Source organism: Schistocerca piceifrons, chromosome 8, assembly GCF_021461385.2.
Source record: "Schistocerca piceifrons isolate TAMUIC-IGC-003096 chromosome 8, iqSchPice1.1, whole genome shotgun sequence".
Lineage (NCBI taxonomy): Eukaryota > Metazoa > Arthropoda > Insecta > Orthoptera > Acrididae > Schistocerca > Schistocerca piceifrons.
In genome coordinates, this window is record NC_060145.1 from 468,062,765 (window position 1) to 468,084,488 (window position 21,724).

General features: G+C 41.6%; 1 protein-coding gene across 1 annotated transcript in view; it reads left to right on the forward strand.

The window, feature by feature from the left end:
* Nucleotides 1–21,724, forward strand: part of LOC124712463 (fatty acyl-CoA reductase 1-like) — a 158,445-nt gene that overhangs the window by 123,002 nt on the left and 13,719 nt on the right. The gene's annotated exons all lie outside the window — the stretch shown is intronic.

The following is a 21,724-nucleotide window of genomic DNA, read 5'->3' on the forward strand; positions in this document are numbered from 1 at the left end:
TCCTGGGAAAATGAATTCACGGTGTTCTTATTTCAATTTCCAGGAGTGTATAAAGGTCATAACCAATAGATTGTGGTCAGAGTCCACATATTCCCTTGGAAATTACAATTTAAAACCTGGTTCCTAAATCTCTGTCTTACCATTATATAATCTATCTGATACCTACTAGTATCTCCAGGATTCTTCCATGTATACAACCTTCTTTTATTGTTCTTGAACCAAGTGTTAGCTATGATGAAGTTGTGCTCTGTGCAAAATTCTACCAGACGACTTCCTCTTTCATTTCTTAACCCCAATCCACATTTACCTACTATGTTTCCTTCCCTCCCTTTTCCTACTCTCGAATTCCAGTCACCCATGACTATTAAATTTTCGTCTCCCTTCACTACCTGAATAATTTCTTTTATCTCATCATACATTTCATCAATTTCTTAATCCTCTGCAGAGCTAGTAGGCAGGTAAACTTGTACTACTGTAGTAGGCATGGGCTTCGTGTCTATCTTAGCCACAATAATGCGTTCACTATGCTGTTTGTAGTAGCTTACCCTCACTCCTATTTTTTATTCATTATTAAACCTACTCTTGCATTACCCCTATTTGATTTTGTATTTATAACCCTGTATTCACCTGACCAAAAGTCTTGTTCCTCCTGCCACCGAACTTCACTAATTCCCACTATATCTAACTTCAACCTATCCATTACCCTTTTTAAATTTTCTAACCTACCTGCCCGATTAAGGGATCTGACATTCCACACTCCGATCCGTAGAATCCCAGTTTTCTTTCTCCTGATAACGACATCCTCTTGAGTTGTCCCTGCCCGGAGATCCGAATGGGGGACATTTTACCTCCGGAATATTTTATGCAAGAGGACGCCATCATCATTTAACCACACAGTAAAGCTGCATGCCCTCAGGAGAAATTATGTCTGTAGTTTCCCCTTGCTTTCAGCCGTTCGCAGTAACAGCACAGCAAGGCCGGTTTGGTTAGTGTTTCAAGGCCAGATCAGTCAATCATCCAGACTGTTGCCCCTGCAACTGCTGAAAAGGCTGCTGCCCCTCTTCAGGAACCACATGTTTGTCTGGCCTCTCAACAGATACCCCTCCGTTGTGGTTGCACCTACGGTACGGCCATCTGTATCGCTGAGGCACGCAAGCCTCCCCACCAACGGCAAGGTCCATGGTTCATGGAGGGGGTCCGAATCTTATCAATGATGGGCTTTCGTCAAGTTGCGTCTTATTATACTGTATACGTATTTCTATTTTGGATATTATAAAATTCACAAGTTTTCAGTTTTCATCTTACATGGTTTACATGTTTACACATTTAGATGTTTGAAAATAACGGTTTGGAGAACCAAAGAATTACATGTTTTATTTTGTAACAACAGAAAATTCTTTTTTTTTGTTTCTTATTACTAAATTATTTCTAAATTCCACGTATGTATTACTTTCAGTATTTCTGTGGCCTTGTGATCTCTACTATGCCGTATACCTATCTGCATATCGTGACACTTTATTATTCGTGTTATCACTTGTGTCTGAACATTCATCCGTTTCGATATCGGTGTTTGAATCACTTTTGTGCCATGCATCACGTGATGGTGTAAGGTGGGTGGGTGGTCATGATCTTGTATGTATGTGGTCGTTACGGCTTATGAGTCTTGTGTAGCGCTCTCGATACGTTATCGGTGATGCAGTTAAGCATGCCCCATTTGTATGGATTCCTTAAAGATTGTCCTTTGTCGTCGACTCTGTCATCGGACTTACGTGTGTTTAAGGGTGGCACATGGTAGTGTTACGTGTCTGGGGGATCGAAGACATGTCCCCATTCTCATGTACCACTTTCTCAAAGGCCAAAACGGTGCAAGTGTGTAGCAAGAGGGTCATGGCCCGACAGGAGGAGTATCATACCGCGGCTTGGGTCAACCTCTCTGGGCCTCCCGATGTTCACAGGAAACCACGTGACTGCCCCGCCAATCCAAAGCCGTCTTGAAGACACGCCGCGACCGCACGTGAGCGAGGCGCCACCAGGGAACTGCAACGGAGCCAGCCTAGTCGAGTCAGCCAAAGCCTCAGCGGTTCATATTCGCGTTTCTGTACTGTGATCATTCATGATGATTAGGTTCCTTTTTTAGACCTGTCGTGAGGTTTGTAAAAACCAGAGCTACTCAGATTACGTATACTTCTAACCATTTCTGCTTTCTAGGTACCTAGCTATTCCTTGGCACCCACCTCTGGCGGATCTGAGGTCCGTAAATCGTTCCTGGCAAATGCTAGGACTGTTGTTTCGAAACGGCACGGCCTTTCCTTCGGTAACATTAGCCTGTGCACTGCATCCAATAACCTTGCCGCCGGTATGATCTTAATCTCCAACTACCAATATTGGCTTATCGATAATAGGTAATCAGTCGTCCACACATCATCATCACTAGAAACAATAACGTACACTAATGCCTCACTGTATTCCCCTACCCCCACCAGTTCCCGACTCACTTCTTCTTTCCTTTTACGTGTAGCCAGTAGTCTACATTTCTCAATAATACGCAACACCCTTAGTTACTTCTGGCGTTGCCTCTCACCAGGAACAACGCAGTGGCCGACGGCCTTCACTTAACGAAGGTAGCAGTGGCGTTTGCGTAGAGTTGTCAGTGCTAACAGACATACAGCACTGGTTGAAATAACCATAGAAAATGTGGAACGTGTGATGAGTGTCTCAGCTAACAGCTCAGCACAGATTGCAGTGACCGTCCTGGGGTCGTGACCGTATCGGAAAACCGTGGCCTGGCCATGTGAGTCTCAATTTGTAAAGGATCACTGTGGGAGTAAGAATCACCCTCCTATCAAACCGATAGGGGTGGGTGTGGAAAAGGAGTGTAGCCCTAAACGCGAGATTGGTTGGTTGGTTTCGGGCGAGAGGACCAAATAGCGAGGTCATCAGTCCCATCTGATTATGGGCGTTACCTTTCAAAGGAACCATTCAGGCATTTCTTGAAGCGTCTGCTGTACAGCGAGCTACGTTAATTTAAGTATTAACTGTATTTTTTTTTACTTGTCACTTCTTCTTCCGTGTGTTTTTGCTTTTAGGAAGCTTTAATTGTCGAGTGCTAGTAATAGTGTTCCATAGATTTCGTGTTTGTTTTGAATACAGTCAGAGAGAGTCCCTGTAGTCAGCCATTGTGACGGTAGTGTTCGTGTCTGTTTTGAATACAGTCCAGAGAAAGGTAGTGCTAATCTCATTGTTTTCAACAAGAAGTGTCTAGTAACCACAGTTCAGTCAACTATCAGCCGCCTTTAGTGAATAAACAGTCTAGTTAAAAGTTGATTAACTCTCTACAGTAAATTGGTTTCTTAGGATGGATAGGATGTGTGACTGCTGTGTACGGACGCAGGAGGAGCTGGCCACTGTTCGCGAACAGCTGAATGTGTTGATGGCCGCGGTCAGCCGTCTTCAGGCTGCTGCCTTGGAGTGTAGCGACAGTGGGGAGTCTGGTGCGTCGCATGGTACACCCCAGGCGTTACATGCTTCACCCACTGTCCCTGCGGGTAACGGGCGCGGTTGGCCCACCTTCTCCCCAAGGGGAGTGGCGGGTTCAGCGGCGTTCGCGGCTCACGAGGCGGAGGGTAAATGTGGAGGCTGGCCGTGTGGCATCGCCCGCTCTGCCTGTGAGTGGACATGTGGCCGCTCCTTCAGCAAGGTCCGAGCAGGCACAGGGGGGAAGAGGTTTATTAGTTATTGGGAGCTCCAACGTTAGGCGGGTGATGGAGCCCCTTAGGGAAATAGCGGGAAGGTCGGGGAAGAAGGCCAGTGTTCACTCTGTCTGCTTGCCGGGGGTCTCATCGGAGATGTGGAGGAGGCTCTGTCGGCGGCGATAGAGAGCACTGGGTGCACCCGACTGCAAATTGCTGCTTATGTCGGCACCAATGACTCCTGCCGTCTGGGTTCAGAGGTCATCCTCAGTTCGTACAGGCGGTTGGCGGAATTGGTGAAGGCGGAAAGCCTCGCTCGCGGGGTGAAATCAGAGCTAACTATTTGTAGTATCGTTCCCAGAACCGATCGCGGTCCTCTGGTTTGGAGCCGAGTGGAAGGCTTAAACCAGAGGCTCAGACGATTCTGCGGAGATCTGGGGTACAAATTTCTCGACCTCCGCTATCGGGTGGAGAAATGTAGGGTCCCCCTGAATAGGTCAGGCGTGCACTACACGCCGGAAGCGGCTACAAGGGTAGCGGAGTACGTGTGGAGTGCACATGGGGGTTTTTTAGGTTAGAGAATCCCCTCCCTAGGCCCGACAAGACGCCTCCTGAGACGCAGCAAGGTAGGAGTAGACAAAATGCAACAAGGAATAACAATATTAATGTGCTAATAGTAAACTGCAGGAGCGTCTACAGAAAGGTCCCAGAACTGCTCTCATTAATAAACGGTCACAACGCCCATATAGTACTAGGGACAGAAAGTTGGCTGAAACCAGATGTAAATAGTAATGAAATCCTAAACTCAGATTGGAATGTATACCGCAGAGACAGGCTGGACAGTGAAGGGGGAGGCGTGTTTATAGCGATAAGATATGCAATAGTATCGAAGGAAATTGACGGAGATCCGAAATGTGAAATAATTTGGGTGAAGGTCACGGTTAAATCAGGCTCAGACATGGTAATTGGATGTCTCTATAGGCCCCCTGGCTCAGCAGCTGTTGTGGCTGAGCACCTGAAGGATAATTTGAAAAATATTTCGAGTAGATTTCCCCACCATGTTATAGTTCTGGGTGGAGATTTTAATTTGCCGGATATAGACTGGGAGACGCAAACGTTCATAACGGGTGGCAGGGACAAAGAATCGAGTGAAATATTTTTAAGTGCTTTATCTGAAAACTACCTTGAGCAGTTAAACAGCGAACCGACTCGTGGCGATAACATATTAGACCTTCTGGTGACAAACAGACCCGAACTATTTGAAACAGTTAACGCAGAACAGGGAATCAACGATAATAAAGTGGTTACTGCATCGATGGTTTCAGCCGTAAATAGAAATGTTAAAAAAGATAGGAAGATTTTTCTGTTTAGCAAAAGTGACAAAAAGCAGATTTCAACGTACCTGATGGCTCAGCACAAAAGTTTTGTTTTAAGTACAGACAGTGTTAAGGATCAGTGGACAAAGTTCAAAACCATAGTACAATATGCGTTAGATGAGTATGTGCCAAGCAAAATCGTAAGAGATGGAAAAGAGCCACCGTGGTACAGCAACCGAGTTAGAAAACTGCTGCGGAAGCAAAGGGAACTTCACAGCAAACATAAACATAGCCAAAGCCTTGCAGACAAACAAAAATTACGCGAAGCGAAATGTAGTGTGAGGAGGGCTATGCGAGAGGCGTTCAATGAATTCGAAAGTAAAGTTCTATGTACTGACTTGGCAGAAAATCCTGAGAAATTTTGGTCTTATGTCAAAGCGGCAGGTGGATCAAAACAAAATGTCCAGACACTCTGTGACCAAAATGGTACTGAAACAGAGGATGACAGACTAAAGGCCGAAATACCAAATGTCTTTTTCCAAAGCTGTTTCACAGTGGAAGACTGCACTGTAGTTCCTTCTTTAGACACAGATGACAAAATGGTAGATATCGAAATAGACGACAGAGGGATAGAGAAACAATTAAAATCACTCAAAAGAGGAAAGGCCGCTGGACCTGATGGGATACCAGATCGATGTTACACAGAGTACGCGAATGAACTTGCCCCCCTTCTTGCAGCGGCGTACCGTAGGTCTCTATAAGAGCGTAGCGTTCCAAAGGGCACAGGTCATCTCCGTTTTCAAGAAGGGACGTCGAACAGATGTGCAGAACTATAGACCTATATCTCTAACGTCGATCAGTTGTAGAATTTTGGAACACGTATTATGTTGGAGTATAATGACTTTTCTGGAAACCAGAAATCTGCTCTGTAGGAACAAGCATGGGTATCGAAAAAGACCATCGTGTGAAACCCAGCTCGCGCTATTCGTCTACGAGACTCAGAGGGCCATAGATACGGGTTCACAGGTAGATGCCGTGTTTCTTGACTTCCGCAAGGCGTTCGATACAGTTCCCCACAGTCGTTTAATGAACAAAGTAAGAGCATATGGACTATCAGACCAATTGTGTGATTGGATTGAAGAGTTCCTAGATAACAGAACGCAGCATGTCATTCTCAATGGAGAGAAGTCTTCCGAAGTAAGAGTGATTTCAGGTGTGCCGCAGGGGAGTGTCATAGGACCGTTGCTATTCACAATATACATAAATGACCTTGTGGATGACATCGGAAGTTCACTGAGGCTTTTTGCGGATGATACTGTGGTGTATCGAGAGGTTGTAACAATGGAAAATTGTACTGAAATGCAGGAGGATCTGCGGCGAATTGACGCATGGTGCAGGGTATGGCAATTGTGTCTGAATGTAGACAAGTGTAATGTGCTGTGAATACATAGAAAGAAAGATCCCATATCATTTAGCTACAATAAAGCAGGTCAGCAACTGGAAGCAGTTAATTCCATAAATTATCTGGGAGTACGCATTAGGAGTGATTTAAAATGGAATGATCATATAAAGTTGATCGTCGGTAAAGCAGATGCCAGACTGAGATTCATTGGAAGAATCCTAAGAAAATGGAATCCGAAAACAAAGGAAGTAGGTTACAGTACACTTGTTCGCCCACTGCTTGAATACTGCTCAGTAGTGTGGGATCCGTACCAGATAGGGTTGATAGAAGAGATAGAGAAGATCCAACGGAGAGCAGCGCGCTTCGTTACAGGATCATTTAGTAATCGCGAAAGCGTTACGGAGATGACAGATAAACTCCAATGGAAGACTACAGGAGAGACGCTCAGTAGCTCGGTACGGGCTTTTGTTGAAGTTTCGAGAACATACCTTCACCGAGGAGTCAAACAGTATATTGCTCCCTCCTACGTATATCTCGCGAAGAGACCATGAGGATAAAAATCACAGAGATTAGAGCCCACACAGAGGTATACCGACAATCCTTCTATCCACGAACAATACGAGACTGGAATAGAAGGGAGGACCGATAGAGGTACTCAAGGTACCCTCGGCCACACGTCCTTAGGTGGCTTGCGGAGTATGGATGTAGATGTAGAACAGAAAACCTAAATCAGGATGGCCGGACGTGGGTTTTAACGGTCATCCTCCAGAATGTGTGTCCAATGTGCTAACCACTGCGCCACCTGGCTCGGTCACGAAGCGAGAATAGCCATTGTTTGGTCCGCCGCTATTCGAGAATGAGAGTACCTAGAATTTGCAACAAGTTTCACACTTAATTTCAGACTTTATGAAATTTCTTCTCGCTGACGACCCCCAAGAAATGATGAAAGGAAAAAAAAAGTTTAGCACATGCCACATTTTCGCCGGCCGGGGTGGCGCTTCAGCCTGGAACCGCACGATCGCTACGGTCGCAAGTTCGAATCCTGCCTCGGGCATGGATGTATGTGTTGTCCTTAGGTTAGTTAGGTTTAAGTAGTTCTAAGTTCTAGGGGACTGATGACCTCAGATGTTAAGTCGCATAGTGCTCAGAGCCATTTGAACCATTTCAAACGCCTGCACCAATGAAACTACTATTTTCCGAATGTTTTTGTACCTATTTTTAGGATTTCTTGCCTTAACTGTTGTTGTACCCTTCCTAGTATGAGTGGGCACAAGATGTCCCCCATAAACACCTTGAAAATATATGTCTCTCTTAAGTTAAAATCTTCTGGTTTGTTAGGCCGCGTCATATTTCCTTCTAAAATAATTGACATTTCGACCCCTCTGCTGGGATCTTCTTCAAGATATTTCGTTGTCCAATATTTCTAGACCAGTGTCGCGTTCTCTTATAAAGGAGCGTTTTCTCAAGTTTGTGCTGGAAAAGGTGGAGTAGTGGTTAAAATTCTTGTGGCTAACAATGGTGGGCCATCGTCATGGGCTAATATTCCAGCGCTTATGCAGAAGAAGGGACGTTATTAGCTAAACTCTTGTTGATACTATTGGTAGCCCATCGTCATAGAATAGAAACGCACTATTCCACACCCACGCTGGAGAAGGATTACTGGTTAAAATTCCACCTTCTACTTTTGGTTGCCCATCAGCACTGGCTAGATGCGAAACGGACAGAGCAAGAGAGGGGAAATGTTTACCCAGAGTATTATTGTCCTCCGACGTGACTTTCACCGTATTGTTTGTACTGCTCACACACCACGGCCGCACAATCACTTCCTTGATAGCGGGAAGACACGATGCCGGAAGCCTATGTCCGTCCTCTCTATTGAAATTAGGTGAATTCTTGTAAATTTCAACCGCTTCTGGAACCTTCCTTCTATGAATGTTCGTTTCCTTAGCCAGTGCACGTATGTTATCAAAATCGATACCTCAGCCACAGTTCTCATGATGGTCCGCTACTGCCGATTTCACACTTTGTTTTAGCCGCATGTGCCGTTCGTGTTCCCTAATGCGTTCATTAACAGTTTTTCCTGTTTCGCCCTAATATACATTTCCACAGCCACATATCACTTCACAGAAGCCTGCATTGTGAAGGCAATCAGATGCAGACCTTTTTCGTCAGAAAAGATCTTTTATTTTGTTTTGACTGAAGGAAGAAAGCTGGACACCAGTTTTCTTTACAATTCTGCATATGTGATCAGTGACTCAGAAATGAATGGTAAGCTAACGGAGTGAGAAGGCTGTTCCTCGTCATTCTTATTAGCGTGATTAATATTCCCCCTAAAAGCCCAGACGATTGAACAACAACCATAGCCATTTGCCTCTATTGTCCTTCTTAAAAATTCTGACTCCGATTCCAGGTTGTCGTCATCGCTTTTATGGAAGACACGTGGTAACAGAGATTTGAGCATTGGTTGCTTCTGGGCTGGGTGGCGGTGCGAAGTGGCATCTGTTTGTGTTGGTCGGCTTTCTATACACTCTGTAACCTAGAGTGTCATCAAATCTTCTGTATAGCAGCACATCTGGGAAAGAGGGATCGATGTCACTCTCAACCTCCAAGGTATTTGATGCAGTGGCGAATCTCATTTAAGAAATTGTGGAACGCATCAAGTTCTTCTTCGCTATGTGGCCATATAGCAAATGTATCAACCAGATAGCTGAGGCAACAAGAAGACTCCAAGGGAGCACTACTTAATGCCTGTTGATCAAAAACTTCCATAAGAATGTCAGCTGCAACTGACGATATGGGTGAGTTCATAGCAAGGCCGTCAGCCTGGTCATAGAACTGACCAGGAGGAAACAGCTCGAACGAAGACATAATTTAATTAAGTCACAAACATCTGGAGCAACTTTCTCCCTTATGACCTCCATTGTATCTGATACTGGGATGTTAGTAATGAAAATATCACATCGAACCTAATAAAAATGTCACCTGCAGATATCTTCAGTGTGCGTATAATTTCTAAAAAATGTTTCGAATCTTTGACAAAAGCATTTGTTTTACCAAATAGACGTCTCACTTTGCCAGTTAAATGACGTGCTACAAAATAAGTTGTCCAGTCAATGCCACTACGATAGGCCTCGCAGGAACCGATTCTTTATGTATCTTGGGCAGTCCACTCGTTCTGGGTGACACGACACAGGTATTCGAGGTGTTACATTCTTTGCAATATGGCTGTCCAATCTGGAGTCAGACATCAGGTTTTGACTTTCCAAATGATTCTGTTCGCCGGATCGGCTTTCAACTTGCGATACACATCTTCCTGTGATAATCCACAGCGTCCAAAACAGCGGTAACATTCCCCTTATCCGATTTCGTTACAAAAATGCTTTCGTTTCTCATGAGATCAATGACAGTTTCCCCTTCCTGCGTCTATATTTTGCCTTTGAGAGATTACGATTTCCGTAGAACTCTCGACACATGGTGTCTTACTTCTTCGGCCTGCACTTTCGGAAGGTGAAACAAGGGTGCTTCGACGGCACTTACGATTTCTTCAACAGGTATTCTCTTCGGTGTTGTTGCGAAATTCAGACCTTCGCCAGAAGTTAAACAGGAGCTTCATGGAGTACTTCTGACGAGGGATTCACCACTACTCGTTTCGGGTCCACAGTGGCGTCTTCCTTGCGCACTTTAACCGCTAGCTTTTCGAACTTCTCTTTTTGTTTCATAGCACTGAAATCCGAAAACCTTGCTGAATGATCAAACGTTAATGAGTCCGCTTTATCCCAGTCCTGGGGTGAGAGAGCTGCCGCCAGTGAAAAGACAGATCAGTTAAAACAGAGCCAGCATAATTCAAGTCTCTGAGTAATTGCTGGATTCTTTCACGAAGAAGTACTTGTCTCGCCCTTTGGTACATCCTCCTGGCTTTTACTGTCGGCACATGGTGGCTAATTCTGGCGGGTTTGGGAATAACGTCACTATCACGACACCGGGAGAGAAAGGCCAGGTCGCTTAGTAATTTACCTCTTCTTCTGTGGAGGTTTTCCAGTCTTCTGCTGGTGGTAGAAACCTCTTGCTCATACGAGCGTTCTATGTAAGTCTACAGGCTTTCGTAGCCATTGTCACTAAAGTTAAAAAAACTTCTGGGTTGTTACGCTGCGTCATCTCAACCAATAACCATTATCTAACGTATGTGTAGAATAGTGCCTTTCTATCCAATAACGGTGGGCTACCAATAGTATCCACAAGAGTTTAGCCAATAACGCCCCTTCTTCTGCATCAGCGCGGGAATATTAACCTGTGACGATGGCCCACCAATGGTGGCCACAAGAATTTTAACCACCAGTCACAAACTCGGTGGAACTCCCCTTTACAAGTGAACGCGACAGTGACAGTCTTCTAGCTATAGTGAGCCCCGAAATACCCCGTGGGAAGTCCCAGCAGAGGGGTCGAAACGTCGATTATTTTTTTAGAAAGAAATATGACGCTTCCTAACAACACAAAAGATTTTAAATTTAGTGGCACTGGCCACGAAAGCCTGCAGACTTACATATAACTCTCTCTTGTTTTCAAAGCTACTACTTTGAAAATATATGCGTTGCTTCCTCTGAGACAGTAGCTTCCAATAATGTTCTGTTCAGTTTTGTAATTAGCATACGTTAAAAGTTGTGTTTTGTTGTACTGAGCACTGGTGGGTCAGTATGACCCTAATCTAAATTTCTTCCTGTTTTCTGAATGTAACATTTATGGAAATAAAATGATGAGTGTTACGATGAACCACCGTAATGTATGTGTCCATATTAGTTCTTTATAATTATCCAATACATCAGGTGGAAATTACTTGAGGTCTTTATGACCCCCAGCAAAACTTCGTGAAATAAAAAAAAATCCTGATGCTAAGAGGGATATCAATGAAGATCCAAGATGTTTGTAACTGGCGGAAATAATGTTGTCTTGAGAAAACTTGCTACAGATTCCAGGCCATGCGGGTCGCAGTTGCACCGCCCCTGCCCCCACTGCTGCCGCTGCCACCACCACTGCCGGTACCAAGAAGTAATGTCGGTCTGCTGATGATATACTACTCTGAGTACATGTATTACTCATATTGACAGGATGATATATTGTTAACGGAATGGATTAACTCCACGTTTCACATATGTTTTCACTTGTTACGACTGGGGAGAAAGAAATAAAATAATCTACACGTGACGGTGTACATGAAACATGCGCAGCAGTGTGGTTCATCACTCAATGAGCGCTGATATAGTGGCTGCTGTCATTGGTAGCCATTGGGTGGCTAACCGCTCTCTCCACTCACATGTGCTGATTGATTCAAGGGCTCGCTGCTTCTCGAGAGATAGCACCAACTGAGTCTAACACGCTCTTTCACCGTGGGCTGATATATCACCTGACAAGCTGACCAGATGCGTAATGAGATATTCGTATCACACATCAACAGCAGAAAGATTTATTACGTGCATAACTCATATCACGGGTTGGAAGACTAGCGTGATGAACAGAAGCCATCCAGCTATGCTAACTTCTGTAACACGCTTCACCAAATAGGAGTAAGAATACATTTATTTACGGCTATTATTTTCAGATGTGTACATGCTTTCATTCCAACGAAACACTATAAGCCTTGTTTCACTCTAACGAGCCTGGCAGTATGTTTCAGACAGCATAGGAACCATTGCATTAATACCCACAAAAACGCTATTAAACAATACTTCACCCTGATGATCTGCAGATGAGTATGTTTATGCGAAGACAATGCAATTTTGGAGGGGATCTGTTCCATTTCGTATAACCAGCGGTGACAGCAGGGGTGGTTATGGGGCAACTGATCGGTATCTGTAGTCTCTCAATGACATTATTTCTGTCTCTTAGGTAACTCATGGATTTTTGTAGGACTCGTACCATGACCACTAAACAGATGATACGTCCATTCTACTTTCATGCAATCTCCTCCATTAACTGAAGGAATGGTGATGTGTAGTTACTTAATATATGTGGGGAAATGATCAAGAAAGCTGTGTGATTATGCACGACTTGTCTGTTGTCCACTGTGGAGAACTGGCTTAAATGTATACAAACGTCAGTGATTTTGATGGATAATGTTGTAATCTTATTTTAGGTTTAGCACATTAGAGAATACCCAAAAAAAAGCTATTTATAAACCGCGACTTGATGCGGCAATATTGTGTATTACATAGGAAAATATCTGATCCTGGTATCACATTAACCATCTGTAACATACTAATTATAATTCTTACCTACACTGACCACTATTAAGGTATTGTGATTGCAGTGTCAGAATTTAGACTTGGCAGACAGTACTTCCTCTTTTTTCACATAGGGTTAAAAACAATGTTTTATTGTACTCTGCACACAATACTGTTGTAACTATTAGCTGTATCATCTATTAACAGGTGCTTCATGAAGTAGTAATAGCGCACCTGCAACAACTTTTACACTCCACTAAGTTGTATTAGTCTGCATTGCATGAAAGAAAAATACACACAAGTCCATTAGTAAGCGTACCAGCTATAATGTACCACCCAAGTAATCTTTCAGACACTTTGTGGATTCCTTCTATATTGATGGGGGAAACATGTTAGGATAAGCAATAAAAACAGATATATTCTTGTACATTTGCACGGAGAATACAGGAAAATGTGGGAAATATGTAAAATACAGAAGATTTTGTAATAATATTGAAAATCTTGAAAAAACACATTAAAATTTTAATTCATGAAAAAAATGAGGAACATCTGGGATACAAGAAGTTTGTATCTACTACAGGATAGATGCTGTACATTGATTTAAATGCAGAAAAACTCGTAGTTTTAGTGGTGTTTATTATATGTGCAAGGTACTTCACACACACACATACAAGACAGGCGTGTGTTTTGGATATTCTGTATAGCTTAAGATGAATTAGAAATCCTGTTTTGGAATTAGCAAGATATGCTGCTTAATTATATGTATATGGCCAAAGTACTTGGGTATTTTTTGTTAAGGTGAAACACCACACACAGATATTCTATATAGATACAGCTAACATCCAGAGAGTTTAATACTGCATAAGACTACACTGCAATCTTGACACCTCCTTTGAACTACTGCTAATAATATCATCTAGCATGACTGGTTGTGGTTACTCGGATCGTATTAAGCGTTTATACTCCAGTCCCTCTCTCGACGTATAGCATGAGAGTATGCATTTTTCAAACTAACAAGCAGCATTGTGTGCAATGTGCCCAGAAAACTGTAGTATGCCTCTAGTGGTTGGGAGGCAGTGTCATAAAAGTGCCCTGCCTAAAGATGAACATAGTATTCCATTTATAACTACTGTGTTTGATACCACTCAAATAAGAAATGGTAATAAAGTGCCACACACAAATCCAATGAAGAGAAACAGAAATGGAATTGTAACGTTATACTGACATGCTAAACAGTCGATTACTGCTGCAAGAGAGGTACAATAAGTTGGAGAGAGTTTTCCTCTTGGGCGTATTGGAGAGAGTATATTACTTTCTCCAACATCATAGATTTAGTCAGAGGCCTTTCTGTTTCTTCTTTCTGTTTTTTACAAATTTTTTTCCATACCAGTGGAACAAGGAACTGGATCAAACATTACATGTACTTTGCACCACACAACATCAAATAGCACGTGGGAGAAATGACACTAAATACTTACATATCTCATAGATCTGTGTGTAGTAATGCTAAGCTAGGCACACCTCGAGCAATAAGCTAGGCACACCTCGAGCATTAAACCTACTTTTCGGCATATATACACAAAACATGTTATTGTACATTGTGGAGGGCTATTTGCACAGATTTAGTGGTCTCCTGCCTACATAATACTGAGTAAGGAAAAGTGACTGTTTTCATGTGATCTAATCTCTCATTTCCTTCCTACAACCTCTGTGTGATATTTATGTTAGTGACGACAGAGGAATTATCACACCATCCACCATCATCCCAGAAAAGCTGCCGCTGCTGTTAGACACTCTATTGAGAGAATTGTTCCACACACTTAATCTCTAGTCGACTCCATAGGTGGCTATGTTGCTCAGATGCGAAGTGACAGATGACGGTCATGAGAGTGACAGCATCTCAGGTGGGCGTCAACTGGTGGCAAAGTGCTATCTGTCCAATCTACCATGTTCTGTTGTAGCTCTTGGGAGCTGTAGTGCACCCACTCACTCCCTACAACTGTGTAAGTGGGGGCCCCTAACTGGCATGTACATTGATCAGCATAATAAAAACTTCATAACCTTCCTACCCTACAGTGAACCATAGTGTAAAAGTGGATTATGTAGTCAAGGCCTCGTTCAACAGTGCGTGTTTTCACTCGCATTCCTATTCAAATCATAACACTGATGTCTGCAGCTCATCGTCTAGTGGCTAGTGTTGTTGCCTCTGGATCATGGGGTCCCAGGATCGATTCCCAGCCGGGTTGGGGATTTTGTCTGCCCAGGGACTGGGTGTTTGTGTTGTCCTCATCATTTCATCATAATCATCATTTGTGACTAAAATGGACTGTGTAAAATTGGGAGTTTGTATGGGTGCCGATGACCGCACAGTTGAGTGCCCAGAAACTGAGCATCATGATCATCATAATACTGATGTTCTGTGTACTCTTCATGAGTACAACATGGCTGTAGAAATGTTCCTAATTCTCGATTTATTTCCATACACACAGTAATATCATGCTATCTGTCTTCTCTCTGGTGAGCTGGTAGTGTATCACCCATTGTTTCGTTTAACATACACCTAATCACATGGTCCACACATATCTATCCACGTAAAGTAATAATTTTCTCACCATAGTAGGTTGTCAACTGTTTCAATATGTAAATTGTTTAAATGATGTACTACATTACTTGTTACTTACTTATTTATCATCTCAAAAAGAGTGGATATTTTTTAGAAAAATAAGTAAAATTGTAAGAAATATCCCCAGTATTGTATATAGTGATGGAGGACGACTTATATAATAGGGTGCTTGCAGAAATGTCATTGGGCACAGTAACCTGCTACAAACTGCAGAAAATGTAATTATTTAAGAAGCTGCTAGACATATGCCAGGTGTGCAGATGGGCAGCATACAACCCTGTCCAATGATGTACAGTACACAAGTCAGTCTGATGGTTGGACTGTTGTAGGATAATCAGCATTTTTGGGAAATAAATAATTATGGTTGCTCATTGAATAATGACAATAAAAGTAGTATGCTATTAATTACAGTAACTGGAAAATAGATTATTACTAATGAAAGTTATGAAGACAAAAGGGTCTTAGTAGTCCCAGGATGATACTATGAGGACATTGATGCATTGCCTTGAAGGATAAATGTTTGAGGACATTTGTCAAGAAGGGCATTGAACCTTTCTAGAGGTCTGGCACCACTGCCGCTTTGACCCATGAACTTTGGCAGATACAGCGACAATGGAGGCAGTGCTAATTCCTCTACTGACCCCCTACTCACAATAGGTATCAACCATGTAATTAATGCAGAGTGCAGCTTGCAGCTATCCTATCAACGACCTTGCCGCAGTGGTAACACTGGTTCCCGTTAGATCACTGAACTTACGCGCTGACGGTCTGGGCTAGCACTTGGATGGGTGACCATCCGGTCTGCCGAGCACTGTTAGCAAGCGGGGTGCACTCAGCCCTTGTGAGGCAAACTGAGGAGCTACTTGAAACGTCCCCTTTGAACAATTTTACATGACTGTGCTTAACCTGACACACAATATTTTGTTAGCGCAACGCAATCTGACTTTCAAAATTCCCTACTAAAGAATGGCCCTGACTAACATTAAACTATTACCTTTCACAAATCACTTACCTCACAAAAATCTTCGCTGCTCAAGCTGCTGCAATACAGCGAGCGCCACTACTGCCAGCTAAATAAAAGATTCAAACTACTGAAGGCACTAACTACTGATAGGGATAGTTAGCAAATGAAAGATATTAATAGAGAACAAACAATGTATTTACCTTAATATCATCACAAGTCATAATATATATATCAGTTCATGACAAATTACAAACCTCCGCCATCTCTCTCCCCACATCCACCACTGCTGGCGGCTCACCTCCAACTGCGCAACGCTACGCGCTGTTCACAGCCAGCTGCCTAACACTACAATGGCAGACAACAATGCAAACTAGCCACAGACTGCACACAGCACAGCCAGTGATTTTCATATTGAGCGCTACGTAACGTTGCCAATAAGAAAACGTAAACAGCCTACTTACATAGAGAAAACATAAACAGCCTACTTACATAGCCCCCATGCTCCCCACAAAAAATTTTACAAATGGGATTGGGCAGTGGCCAATAATGATTTGATAAAATTTTTCATAATTACAATAACAAAGAAATCAAATGCACACACTTATTGATATTATGTTGGTCAAAAGCTCAAATTTTCTCACAGTCCATAAAGACAGTCCTAATCGTACATAACAGGAGAATAGCAGTGTTTTTCTCAAAGTCTGAGCAGTAAAAGAAAATGCACACAGAAGTAGTGGATTTCCATGCAGTCTTGAAGAAGTAGTGTTGTCCTTCCAACGGAAAGACAGTGCTGACTCTCGACATGCAGACAAGTATTGGTCCACAACAGAGCAAACCCACAGCAGAGTCAGTCGAAGTTTTGATGAATATTGGTAGGTAGGTCATCACAGAGCAGACCCACTGTAGTCCTGGTAGAGATTACGGTATTGGTGGGCCATCAAAGATGTAGACCCACTGTAGTCCTTGTAGAGACGGCCAGCAGCCATCTGTTGCAAATGTGCAGGTGCACAATCACCATCGAAGAGTCTTGCAGAGAATATAGCAAGTCCATAAACCACCACTTGTGCACTCACAACGTTTTTGGAATTGTCCTTAGAACCAGCAATGCTGTTATCCAGTCCCTTGCTGAATTATTAACACACGTGCAAACACTATCAGTCCCTACTTCTCACATATTGTCCATGTACTATGACCAACAGAAACGTGTGCAGTGAAATGTAACTAACAAGTTAATAATGTCATGAACTGGTGACAATTACAATTTTATAACATAAGAATACAATTACAAAGGTACAAAATACATAATTAAAAACATAATAATACAGATAACATTTGTAGTACAGGCTTTACAAAAGAATAGAAATAAACATATACATGAGTGTTACAAAAATAGTGACATAAGTACATACATAAAATAATGAGAATAGTTTTCGAAACATTAATTTCACACATGAACATTGAAACAGAACAGAATTGTAAACAACTTTACAAAGAAAATAACATATTATTAATGCAACTTATATTTGAGGATAACAGTATTCCTCCTCATAGTGAATATAGCTTAGTATTAGAAGAGAAAAAAATTCTATGAAACAGTACACAGAGACAGGAAGAAAACAAATACTCAAGGGTACACAAACACATAGTGGGATAACACCAATAGGAAAGGACAGGGTTCGTTTTCAGTGTAACGTTTGGTACTGCAGTCCAACCCAAAACTTCATATATCTTTCCTCTTATTTCATCCTTTGTTTCCACCAAAAAAAATTCTATCTAAGCATGCTTTCTGTATTTATTTGTTCACACATTTCTTACCTCAACATTTATTTCCAAGAAAATCCTACCTAAACCTGTTTTCTCAATGCATTTCTTCCAATTCATCGCAACTCATTCTCTTAGAGGCTACCCCCTCTTAAGCTAACTTAAATCTACTGAGCTCAGATGCTAAACTAACGGACGAGGCAATGCAGCATCACATAACAAATCAACACAAACAGCAATGCAAAAAAATGCAAATTGGCAAAGCTAGCAGCATAAATGAGCAAAAGTCAAATTCAATAACACTATGCCTGGCAAACAGCAGCAACTTATACCTAAACATGACATAGCGCAAGCAGAAAAAATATTACACTAAAATGGCCATGTCTAATACCTATGTCACATCTTAACATTAGAGTGATGCATCACAAAAACTTACGCTAGTAGATAAGTTACCAAATCGTAAAAAAATTATTTATGCAATTCCTGTGAAGGGAAATTTCTTTTTGTGCTCCCTCATTTGTTTTGGATGGATCATAAAATTATTTACTGGATCTGTAGGCATAAAATATTTATATTAGTACATATATTAAATTTTATTTTAACCATTGCTGCAGTGCAGCTAGAAACTTGATATTAAACAAAATGTGTAAATAAATACATAAAGCAAGCCATATGGCATTTTTCTTAACTAGCAAGACAATAGCTGTTAAATGTTTCTCATCGTTTCATTAGGCATTTCAGTAAATATCATAAATTACGAGCTCCACAGTATGCTTTCAACAAGGAGATGTCAGTAGCGCGTACAATGGCCTTCCCTTTCTTTTTTTTTCTACCTGTGCCGCTGAAAAGGGCTCGCAATAATGGCTTTTTCTCCAGGCGTCTGACACAGCTGGGTGCCCGCGACGCATTACGTGCAGGTGGTCACTTAACTTTCTTACGGAAATATTTACCGCTACAGTGACAGCCTCACATAAAAATATTTCACAGGTCAAGAATTAGCGTTGCAAATCTGTAGAAACAAAACCCTATAAATATAACAGTGTCCAAAAAATGTTCAGTGGCATTGTGATACATTCACACATGTCATAACTCTTAAAGTACGATTCTTGGTTTCCAACATCCTTTTTCACAAGTCAAGAGTCCCTACCCACTATTCATTACTCCATACCTTATTACACATATACGTATCCATCGACACTCGTCAATATTTCGTCATTATAAATATGAAGCATAATCAAATAACTCATATAGTAGCCTCAGCCTATTAATCGTAAACATACCTCAGCAGCATAATACACATCGTCGTCGTAAAAATAACATCATAACACCTCAGTCAAATCTCAAAATCGTCGTAGCTTCCTCCAATAATTAAAAAAATTCTCTGCTCATGTCAAAAGTGTCATCTGCCTCAAACGTACTTTAAAAATCATAATCCCTTTACCAAATACATCATTCAAAGCTCTCATAGTATCACAATGGTTCCAAAAAAATATGAAGAGTTCACACAGTACAGACAAAATACAATTTCGTAAGTGTGAAGTTATCCAACGGTGTAATTACGTAAACATGTGTCACTGATGTAGTAAAAAGAATGTTTGTTTCTCTGTCAAATAATCAGATAGCTGTGTAATTCTGTGTTAGAGAAATATGGTACCGACGTGTAAAGTTGTATAAGCAAATACCATATTAGCTAGGGTTCCTTGTGGTTGCCACACACATGGTACACAAAGTAAGCGTGTACCCCCCTGAGGATTAATGTAATTATACCCTCAGGTGTTACAGATTACACCAATGGAATGAAATATATCACGGAAAACTTTCTTTGTAATTCAAAAATCTTTAAAAATAAATGTTTTAAGTACAAAATTAATCACTGAAATGCGTGTCCTGTAGCGCTAAATGTGCGTCTTGTTGCAACATAATCTCTGTGGAAGTGTCGTAGTTATCGTCCTCCGAAAGCTAAGTTCTGCAGAAGCCAATGTACTTACCTCATGATAAACAAAAGTGAAATGCTTTGCGTATAGATATCGTAGTTATAATGCTTATTGGCGTGATGAAGAAAGTACTGTACAGTAACGTAATGTTGTGCCACGAAAAAGGCTGTCTCATTGTTGCTATACCACAAAAGTTACTACTAAAACATGTTTTTCTTTCCAGAAGAATTCAGAAAACTGTGCAGATATAAAACAGATACACCGCAAAAGTAACATTGTAAATTGTCACTCATTAGTAGCGTCGTGATAAAAATCGTGTAGCTGTCACATAAACTAACCTCTGTGTCATCTGGTATCTCACAGAAAGTACTTTAAACCCAGAATGTATTTTCAAGTAAACCAAAATGTTGCATTAAAATCTCATTAGCAGTACCAATATAGTATGTGTCCTAAGTATGTAAGCCTGATAGTCGTTACGTAATCGTGCAACTAACAAGCAAGAATGTACAAATACAGCACTGTGTCGTCCTGGCAGGGTCGCCATATGAAACGTCCCCTTTGAACAATTTTACATGACTGTGCTTAACCTGACACACAATATTTTGTTAGCGCAACGCAATCTGACTTTCAAAATTCCCTACTAAAGAATGGCCCTGACTAACATTAAACTATTACCTTTCACAAATCACTTACCTCACAAAAATCTTCGCTGCTCAAGCTGCTGCAATACAGCGAGCGCCACTACTGCCAGCTAAATAAAAGATTCAAACTACTGAAGGCACTAACTACTGATAGGGATAGTTAGCAAATGAAAGATATTAATAGAGAACAAACAATGTATTTACCTTAATATCATCACAAGTCATAATATATATATCAGTTCATGACAAATTACAAACCTCCGCCATCTCTCTCCCCACATCCACCACTGCTGGCGGCTCACCTCCAACTGCGCAACGCTACGCGCTGTTCACAGCCAGCTGCCTAACACTACAATGGCAGACAACAATGCAAACTAGCCACAGACTGCACACAGCACAGCCAGTGATTTTCATATTGAGCGCTACGTAACGTTGCCAATAAGAAAACGTAAACAGCCTACTTACATAGAGAAAACATAAACAGCCTACTTACATACTTAATTGAGAAGTAGTGGCTCCGCTCTCGGAAACTGACGTACGGCTGGAAGAGTGGTGTTCTGATCACATGCCCCTCCATATCCACATCCAGTGACACCTGTGGACTGAGGATGACACGGCGGCCGGTCGGTAGCGTTGGACTTTCATGGCCTGTTCCGGAGGAGTTGTCTTTTTTTTTGTTTTTTTGCAGATATCCTGTGAACCAAAAATCCATAGTTGCATTTGAATTACTGGACAGTATGTGTCTTACACACAGAAGACAGAAATGGGAATAAAGCAAGCTTTCATATTGTACCTATCGGAAGAACATGGTACTATCAAGAAAATACACAGAATACAAGAGAGGTCAACAGTTTCCTGGAAATTGTATTATCAGAAGAAAGTAAATGTACTATATGATTTTTTTAACTTTTATTAAGAACAATTTTAGTTTTTAACGTTATGAATCAACAGAAGGGCCACACACAAAACGTATGTAATTTCCAACTTGGCTCTACAGTTGAATTACCAGTAGGCAGGAAGATTTTAATTCAGCAGAGAACTTGTCACCTCCACCAAAAGTAGTCATACGTCTTTTTTTAATTTTTTTTAGTTAATCTGAACTTTTAATTCTTAGAATGATTATTTCTTTTTTTAATTACAGTAAAGATTCGAAATTAATCTCTGAATGATAAGTTTATA